Consider the following 9,347-nt stretch of genomic DNA (forward strand, 5'->3'; position numbering starts at 1 on the left):
TTATAGATTTCTTTGACATGATAAGTTTGAGTGGAAAATAATCACAAGAAATTGTAGTGTGATTACTGCATAAGTCATAGACGAACTCAAATTTGGGAAATGGTCAAAACCTAAGACTTGAGATGCTCCAAATCAATGTTCGAAGTATATAATCTAAGCTCCTCATAACAAGCTATATTAAACCATCAATTGGAAGATTGAAGGCCTTGGAAATTTTGAAACTCATCCATATAAGATGCGTCAAAATTATCATAGGAGCTTTTAAACATAACATTAATATCAAAAAAACATTTTCCTATGCAAATCCATGGTGGCAGATATCTTGGTCTGAGAACAGGTGACAACATTAGATAAGAATACGGTAGTGCAACAAATAATAATATGTGTAATTTGAAAAAATCAAAGAATAATAATGACAAACAAGAAACAACATCATATAATTTTTTTGTGTGCGACTTATTCAACAATATTTTTAACTTTTATCTTTGTTTGTATTGGATAAGGGTCAAACCCACGAGGAAAAGGAAATGACATATATTATTTCTTAACTATATACTTGGAATATTTATCGAGGTTGTTCTATATATTGTTACACTTTAAACTATTTTTTATAAGAAAATGTTTATAAAATGAAATAAAAATAGTAAAAAATTTATATAAAAGAAATATATTTTTTACCTAACTATAGTATTTTTTAAAACTTTTGTATTTTTGGCACAGAAGTCAATTTAAAAGATTTTAAATACCCTTGTTTGATGAGCCAGCCACAAGCTTTTATGAGATTATGTTGTCTGGAATGAAATTGGTGAGAATCTGTGCAGTAGCTGGCAATGGAACTGGCAGAGATGTGTAGTGGATGAAAAAAACGTAGGTTTTTGTTCAGAGTGTTTCAGAACTTTTTATGATTCACTGAAAAACATTGTCCATTTAGGCTATCTAGTAGAGTTTACCTAGAGTGAGAGGTGATAAAATTCAAATAAACCTTGGTCTGACTCACCCAGGGGGCTGAGAGCTGTACGCCTCTAGGAGTATTCATATGTTCTGAATCACATTTGCCACAACTTCTTTGAACGATAATGAATCAAAGTAATCTGATGCATTTGGCCACCAGAAATAACATGGGAGCATAAGTCCAAAATGAGATACAAATAGATGGAAAATAATTTCAATAAAGCTGTCCAATCTCTCTCAAGCGTTGGATTTAGGGCCTAGGTTTTGGAGGGATATGATATCTTGTTCTACAGCCTTTATCCCCATCATGCCACATCCTTGATGATTTTAACTGATAAATTTACTTTATAAAACTAAATTTTCAGGTTAGGTCCAGTAATGGAGGACTGTTTGGAACTCCAAACCCAAGCTTGTCAACAGCTACCTTGCGGAGCCCGAGCTGACGTGAAGAATGCAAATTTTCTGATCAGGATTGAAGACAGCTTCCGCGCTTTGTTTATTTCTTGCATGTGTCATTTCTTTTGACTTTATGGAGGGAAACTACTCCCCCGTTTATGGGCCTCGCAGGTCTGTTTTGGGTTTGTGGCTGTTTGTTTTGTTTTTGTCCAGATCCTTAAGGGAGAATACTTGTTTGGCCCATTAGGGCAACCACATGTCACACCAACCCACTGGCTATTGTGTTGAATCAGAGGTTCTCCAACTTCCCCTCCCTTGAAGGAGTAGTATAAGTTGGCTGTTTGCAGGTTACCCTTGAAGTAGGAAGTTCCTGGTCACAGCTGCTGACGAGCTGCCAAAGACCGTAACCAGTTGAACCACTACGCGGTTCTTCCCGCACCCATGCGGTCATGTCTCCCATTCCAGCGGGCCCTATGGTGCTCTCCTTCCTTGCCCACAACTGCTCCGCGCGCCACCACAGGCCGGGCCATTGGCGGTCCCTTTCCATCCGAGCATCGGAGTTGTCGCCCCCCTACGTGCAACCTTGAATTTCCCTATCCACTACAGCATCCCCACGTGTGTGCAATCACACTGCCACCACTGCGCCGGGACACCTTTACGCTTACCTCTCTAAGTGAAAGGTTTTCTTTGCTGCACCCTACATGACCATTGCATCCCGCCACATGACCCTCATCGAGACACCCACGCTCAAAAGCTCCACCATTCTGAGTCTCTCTCATTGATCCACAATGGTCCTGTCTCATTCCGAACGTCCATGCCTGATCCCTCTGGTCACATCCCTCTTCTTCTCTTTACAATATTATTATATTCCTTAGTGTTGTGCTCGTCTGCTAAAATGTTAAGCATTTTCATGTCCTAGGACTAGCCATCAAAATTTGAGATTTTATTATTTTGGTGTTAGATATGCATCACTCTTGTCAACTGTTGGGATGCTCACGAACATTAATTGTCCCCCATTCTGTCCGCAGTTGAGCCAATCATCCGGTTCATTGGGAGCTTGCTCATTGCATCTACCCCTTCTGTTGACTATCTGAACTACAGTCCCCGGTGGGTGGATTTTCCGACGTACTCTTCATTGATTTATGAACAAACACATCATTTATCCACATTCGTATCATGCACTATCACTCAACCCTTGTAGTGTACATGAGCCGTCGTTTTATTTTTGATACATAATCCCCCATTGTTCCCTTTATTTGGACAAAGTCTTATAAGGCCCGAAAGCTCTAAAATGGACTGATTCTGGACTGCGATGTTTTATGTTCTAGTTCATAGCTTCGGTTTGTTAATATGCTTCAAATGGTCACACATTTATACCCTAAATTTACCACTCTATTTGCATGAGTCTTGTAATTGAAATCAAACCCCATGAAGGTCCCAGCAGAACCTACTGACTATAAGAAATCATTAAAATACAGGAAATATAACTTATGAAAATATATTTGCATTATTACTCATTTTAGCTAAAAGAACTTTAGGTTTTGGCTTCAAAGGATCAGCATAAACACTAGGAGATCCCTGCACCATATCCTTGATCTCTGCACAATTTTTTTAATGTCTACTTTAGGATGAGCAAGAAATTGAAATCTAGGAGCTCCAAAAATTGATATTAAACCAATCGAAAAAAAGGACCCAAGGGAAAAAATGTGAAATAAAAAAAAACTGATAAAAGTGCATTTTAGATCATTCCTTACCTCATTTGTCACATGCTCCAGTAGCGGCTGTTCAGCAGGAGAAGGCTCTCTAGGATCCCTGTTCGTCTTTGTTGAAATATGTTGAAGTATTGTCCCTTTTCTCATCCTATTCGTGCATAAAATAGTTGGTGGTCCACAAAAATTATCAGGATCCACGTTTATGAAGAGGCATTGGGTTCAAGATATGACCATAAACATTTTGGGAACCTATAAAAAGTTTCATTATAATCCCTATCTATTTCCCATAATTTTGAATATTAGTAGATCATTTTTCTCTCTTATAACTAATTTTTTACCATTTTTCAAAATCATCAAAATATTCCTACTCTAAACCTAGCATAAAATCTATATTTTCTTCACTTAAAATTATATAGACCAATGAGGCCATTTATGATTATAAATTTATATCACATTTCATCCCTATTAAAATCCCATTGAAAATTATTCAATCCTTAGGATGTGCGAGCTTGTTCTGTTATCTAAACTTAGACAAATTGGCAAAGTCCAAAACTTGTGGGAATTTCTTTTGACCCTAGGGTGAGTCCTAAACTAACAATGACATTCATTTAATTTTAATGCTAAATATTGAGTAGGAAATTTTTTTATTAAAAATATATTCAATATATTGTATCTGTTTTAGTCTGAAAAAAATTTCTAAATAATATGTGAAAACATTAGTTATTATTTCTGCTGATTTCTTCATTGAATTTTATTTATAAAAAATATGATACTCAAAATATTATACTTCTTCTGCATAAAATTAAATAAATTTAGATTAAAAAGAAGTAAAATATTTTTCATCAATATTAGGATTTAAACTCAAATATAATTCTATAAAATGAAAGATATTATTAAAAAAATTTACTTTCAACCTTATTTGATACGTTTTATAGCCTAAAAAACTTCTGAAATTCAAATATGAGTTCTCTATGGATTAATCCTTTAAGTTCACATATTACTTATTATTTTTAACTGAGTAAATAATATGAAAATATTTTTTTCAAGTGATAATATACAAATGGCATAAAACTGTAATTTTGGACTTATCATAAATCTAATTAAATCAAGTATATAGTGAAAGTTATGTGTGATTGTAGCTTCTATAATGAATATTATTTTTCATCATGTATCATTCTTTATTTCCATTGAAAATATAGAGGTAGAGTTACCTATTTTGTCCTAATTTATTAAATGTTTATGAAACTAATACCCCTCAATTCGTTTGAACCAGGTGGGGCATTCCTAATATTTTGTTTGTGTTATCTGTAAATTAAATACAAATCTAATTGAAAGTTTGTCAGTTTGTGTGGCCAAGTGTAAGGCCCCAAAGTATGCAGCATTCTTGCATGGAGGCCTGCGTGCGAACTGCGGGGATATGTCCATGCGTTAGACTCACAGTTTGAAGATTGAGCCCTTTAGTGTGACACTAGAACACGCACATCGAGCTGGGATGCTCGACCCTGATCTTTTAGGCCATCTCCCTTATGGTGTGTGTGCTTGTTGGCGTTCAAGCCCACCAGACCAGGGAAGGCCCATGCGTGCTGGGCACACGGATCACCGAGGGTATGCACGCGGTCACTAAGCACTGCACATGTGAGTGGGATGCAAGCTGGACGACAGTTCTATAGTGTTGCATGTGGAGTCATGTGGGCAAGCCACGCAGTTGGTATCGCATGTGTGGGGCACAGGGTGGAGGAGATTCCACTAAGAGACTAAAACATTGGCACACAAAGAGCGCTTAGAGGGTAGGCGCTTGGTCCCCCCTGAGTAGCATTGGGTGCACAATGCCCAGCTCGAGGAGATGAGCATGGTGGTGCCATGGCGGACCACACAATAGGTGTTAACGCGGATACTGGTTACCATGCAATAGGTGTGCAGCTCAAGTCAGGGATGGCCGGCAGATGACTAAGCGCCATGTCCGCGGGTGCACGATGACCAGCCTAGGGGCAACGAATATTGGTAGGCGCCACGTGTGCGTGCGTAGACCGGCAGGCCTCAATGCACTAGAGAGACACTTGGCGTGCATCACCTTGTCTTGATGCCTTGTCTCGTGGCAATTGGTATGAGAGCTAGGCTGGATTTCTTCGCCCTATATTCTGAACCTATGGCAATTGGTACAAGGAGAGATGGAATATGGAGATAACTCTAAGTTATTGCAAGCTAGGCGCCTGAAGAAAAAGCGCCAAAAGCAACTATTTTGCCTACTGCAAAAGAATTTATTGGGATTGAAGAGCTGAGTAAACAAAAACCATCACACAATAATCTCAAGGCTCTAAGACCAGAATGACAAATTCAGGCAAGAAAATGACTATTGATAAGCCAAAAAAGGGGTGAATTTTGTAATCCCTTGTCATAGTTGATTTTAGCTTATAAAATAAAATCTATAAAAACTTCACTTTAGATGTATAATGATAAGTATAGGTTTTTTCCAAGGGAACCTAGCATGGAATTTCAATTGGGAGTTGCACAAAAATTTGACCCTAATCAATGAAGATCCAATCACCCTAATTAGATGATGAATTTAGAAACGGGGGTAGAAGAGATGAGAAGAATAGAAGAAATAAGGATCTCTAAATTGAATTATTTGATCAAATTTAAAGGATCAAAGGAGTCGACTAGAGGGATTAATAAGAAAAATTGATTGGTTTTGGTTGTTTTTAGAGGCTTGGGTTGAACTAAGAGGAGGTGAATCTCTCTTACTTCATTCAAAGGACAATAAATGTTTACCCTGCTTCAGGGCACTAATGTGCCCTTACTGCACCGCGCCTCACCTGAGGAGACGCCCTGACTCCACTAATCACTTTGGCAAATGCAAAGTGAAAAAAAAAACTGTTTGTGATGCACTAATCTCGAGTAATCACACACTAAAACACTTACTCGGTGCCGACGTCTCCTTCGTCCTCAATTGAGTGCCTTCTCAGCTTCCAGCTGCGTTTGTAAGCCTCCCCCACAGTCCACTCTGTGCTGACAAAGTCCTCACATCACTGGCCACCTTTCCGTGTCCAAGTGGGTGTGATCTTCCTCCCTTTAGTGCACTTCCCTGAAAGGCAATATGATGACAATATCGTTGTTGACCTTAGGTCAACTTTTCTCCTAACCATAGTTTTCTTCTGAATTCTATTTTCCCAATTTCAAGTCACAAATAGTGTATCAAATTTCAATCAATGTCAACTACCAATAGATATAATCAAATGTAAGTCAAAATCTAAAATAATATCAATTGGTAATCAATCTTCTCAATGGTGATACGATAGTCTGATGAGACCAATTGATGTTTACTAATATTAGACATATTCAAAGTAGAAAATCAGACCAATTAAGATTAAAAGATCAATTGTCTTATCACAAATCAAATGTGATTAACAAATATCAATTCAAATAAAGCAATTATAGTTAATATGATCGAATGCGATTTAGCAGATATCAGACTAAATCAAACATTGAACTGTGTAAATACTGGTCGAATGTGATTTAGGAGATATCAATTCAAATCAAACATTCCTATCAATTGTGATCCAATCTAATTAGATGATATAAATTGAAATCAAACACTTGTATCAAATTTGATCAAATGTAATAAAAATATATCAATTCAAATCAAACAGTTATATCAATTCTGATCAAATATATATAGGAGATATCAAATGTATTTGAAGATCTAAATTTATATATTCACTAAATTGATTGAGATAGTTATTTAGATTTCACACAATCCAAAATTCAAACTCGAATTCAAATTTAAAAGATGAAAGGAAAATTTTTGAATTGAATTTTTTATATCTGAAGAACACTGAATTTCACAAAATTTATTTTAAACCAATCAGAATTAGGGCGCCTGAAATTATTCCAATATTTTGATATCAAAGTCAAAACTGATTTAGATTAATCAATGAATTCAAATCGATTTAAAGCTGTCAATAAATTCAAAAATCAAGAAGTCAAACAAAGTTTGTTATATGATTTGAAATAATAGCAGACTTCAAAATTGAATTGAACTTTATATCAACTAATTATGAAGTAAAAGATATTTAATCTTTAATCTATATCTATCAAGATTTCAATTAGATTTTAGATTTGATTTCACATATTCAAGAAACCGAAATTAATTTCTTATTTAGATTTCAGAAAATCCAAAATCAAATCAACTTCTTAAATTATGAATGATTAAATTTCGATTTGAGATTCTAAATTCTGAAAATCAATGAATTTCAAGAACCTTCCAATCAATTTTAAAAATCAAGAACTCAAGAAATTTTGTTATATAATTTCAAATAATAGCAAACTTCAAAATTGAATTCAATTTTATATCAATTAATTATGTAGTAAAAGTGACTCAATCTTTAATCTATATCAATCAAGATTTCAATTAGCTTTTAGATTTGATTTATTTTTTTTTATTCTTTTTTTAGATTTGATTTCACATACCTAAGAAACCAAAATTAATTTGTTATTTAGATTTCAGAAAATCCGAAATCAAAATGGACTTATCAAATTACGAATGATTAAATTTTGATTTGAGATTCTAACTTCTGAAAATCAATGAATCTCAAGAACCTTCAAATCAATTTGAAAAATCAAGAAGTCAAAAAAGTTTGTTATATGATTTCAAATAACAGCAAACTTCAAAATCGAATTGAATTTTATATCAATTAAATATGTAGTGGAAGTGTTGAATCTTTAATCTATATCAATCAAGATTTCAATTAGCTATTAGATTTGATTTTACACAATCAAGAAAACAAAATTAATTTGTTATTTAGATTTCAGAAAATCCAAGATCAAAATCGACTTATCAAATTACGAATGATTAGATTTCAATTTGAGATTCTAACTTCTGAAAATCAATGAATCTCAAGAACCTTCAAATCAATTTCAAAAATCAAGAAGTAAACTAAAGTTTGTTATACGATTTAAAATAATAGCAAACATCAAAATCGAATTTAATTTTATATCAATTAATTATGTAGTATAAGTAATTTAATCTTTAATCTATATCAATAAAGATTTCAATTAGATTTTAGATTTGATTTCACAAAACCAACAAACTGAAATTTATTTGTTATTGAGATTTCAGAAAATCCAAGATCAAAATCGACTTTTCAAATTATGAATGATTAAATTTCGATTTGAGATTCTAACTTCTGAAAATCAATGAATCTCAATAACCTTCAAATCAATTTCAAAAATCATTAAGTCAAAGAAAGTTTGTTACATGATTTTAAATAATAGCAAACATCAAAATCGAATTGAATTTTATATCAATTAAGATTTCTGTTAGATTTTATATTTGATTTCACCAAATCAAGAAAAATGAAATTAATTTGTTATTTAGATTTCATAAAATTGAAGATCAAATTCGATTTTTCAAATTTGGGATTCTAACTTCTGAAAATCAACGAAGTTCAAGAACCTTCAAATCAATTTCAACAGAAATAGGCGCCTGAAAATTTATCAATGATTTGTGGAATCAATAATCTATGGAACAATCTTAACCAGAAATTTCTGGAAGAATCAGAATTCCCGAACATGCAGATGATGAGATTCACCAGCCTTGAATTTCTTCACAGCCAGCCACAACTTTCAAGAACCAATCAATTGAGGAGAGATATCACAGCTTTTCCAAAAAGAGAGAGAGAGTGGGCGCTCGAAAAGTTTTAGAAAAAAACAATACAAATGGCTATTTGTTGCCTTCAACCCTTATTGGGCCCAATTTCCCTTGTCTTATTGGGCTTCTACCTTAATATAAAATTACTATCCCTAATATACTCCATCACATATTTATCTATTTAATACATAGATGTCTATATATTACTACTATATTCAACTACTTAATTAATTTGATTTAATATCTATTATAAAATCATCAAAATCCTTTTCCTAACAGCTTGATAATTCAAAAATGACTTAACTAAACCCTTAATAAAGGGGCAGTTTAATCCCCTAATAATTAAACCCTTTTTTAGATTCCTTATGGTTCACGTGGAATAGCTAAGTAAATATCACAATCTCTCTTCTCAATCCTGGCAAGGGGGCATGTACATGCTGCGGAAGCCAAGCGATTTAGAAGTTCAAACCAAGTTGAAGAGAAAAAAAAAATCACAAACTTCACTAAACCATAATCCAAGTTACACTAAAATTCAAATACAATGAAACGGAAAGCACCTAATAAAGTTGATCCAGGATGAAGCTCCGCTCTGTTTGCAGCTGTGATAGAGCCACTTCTTGAATGTCCCCCTCCTCTCAAAA

This window comes from Wolffia australiana, chromosome 17, assembly GCF_029677425.1.
Source record: "Wolffia australiana isolate 7733 chromosome 17, ASM2967742v1".
Lineage (NCBI taxonomy): Eukaryota > Viridiplantae > Streptophyta > Magnoliopsida > Alismatales > Araceae > Wolffia > Wolffia australiana.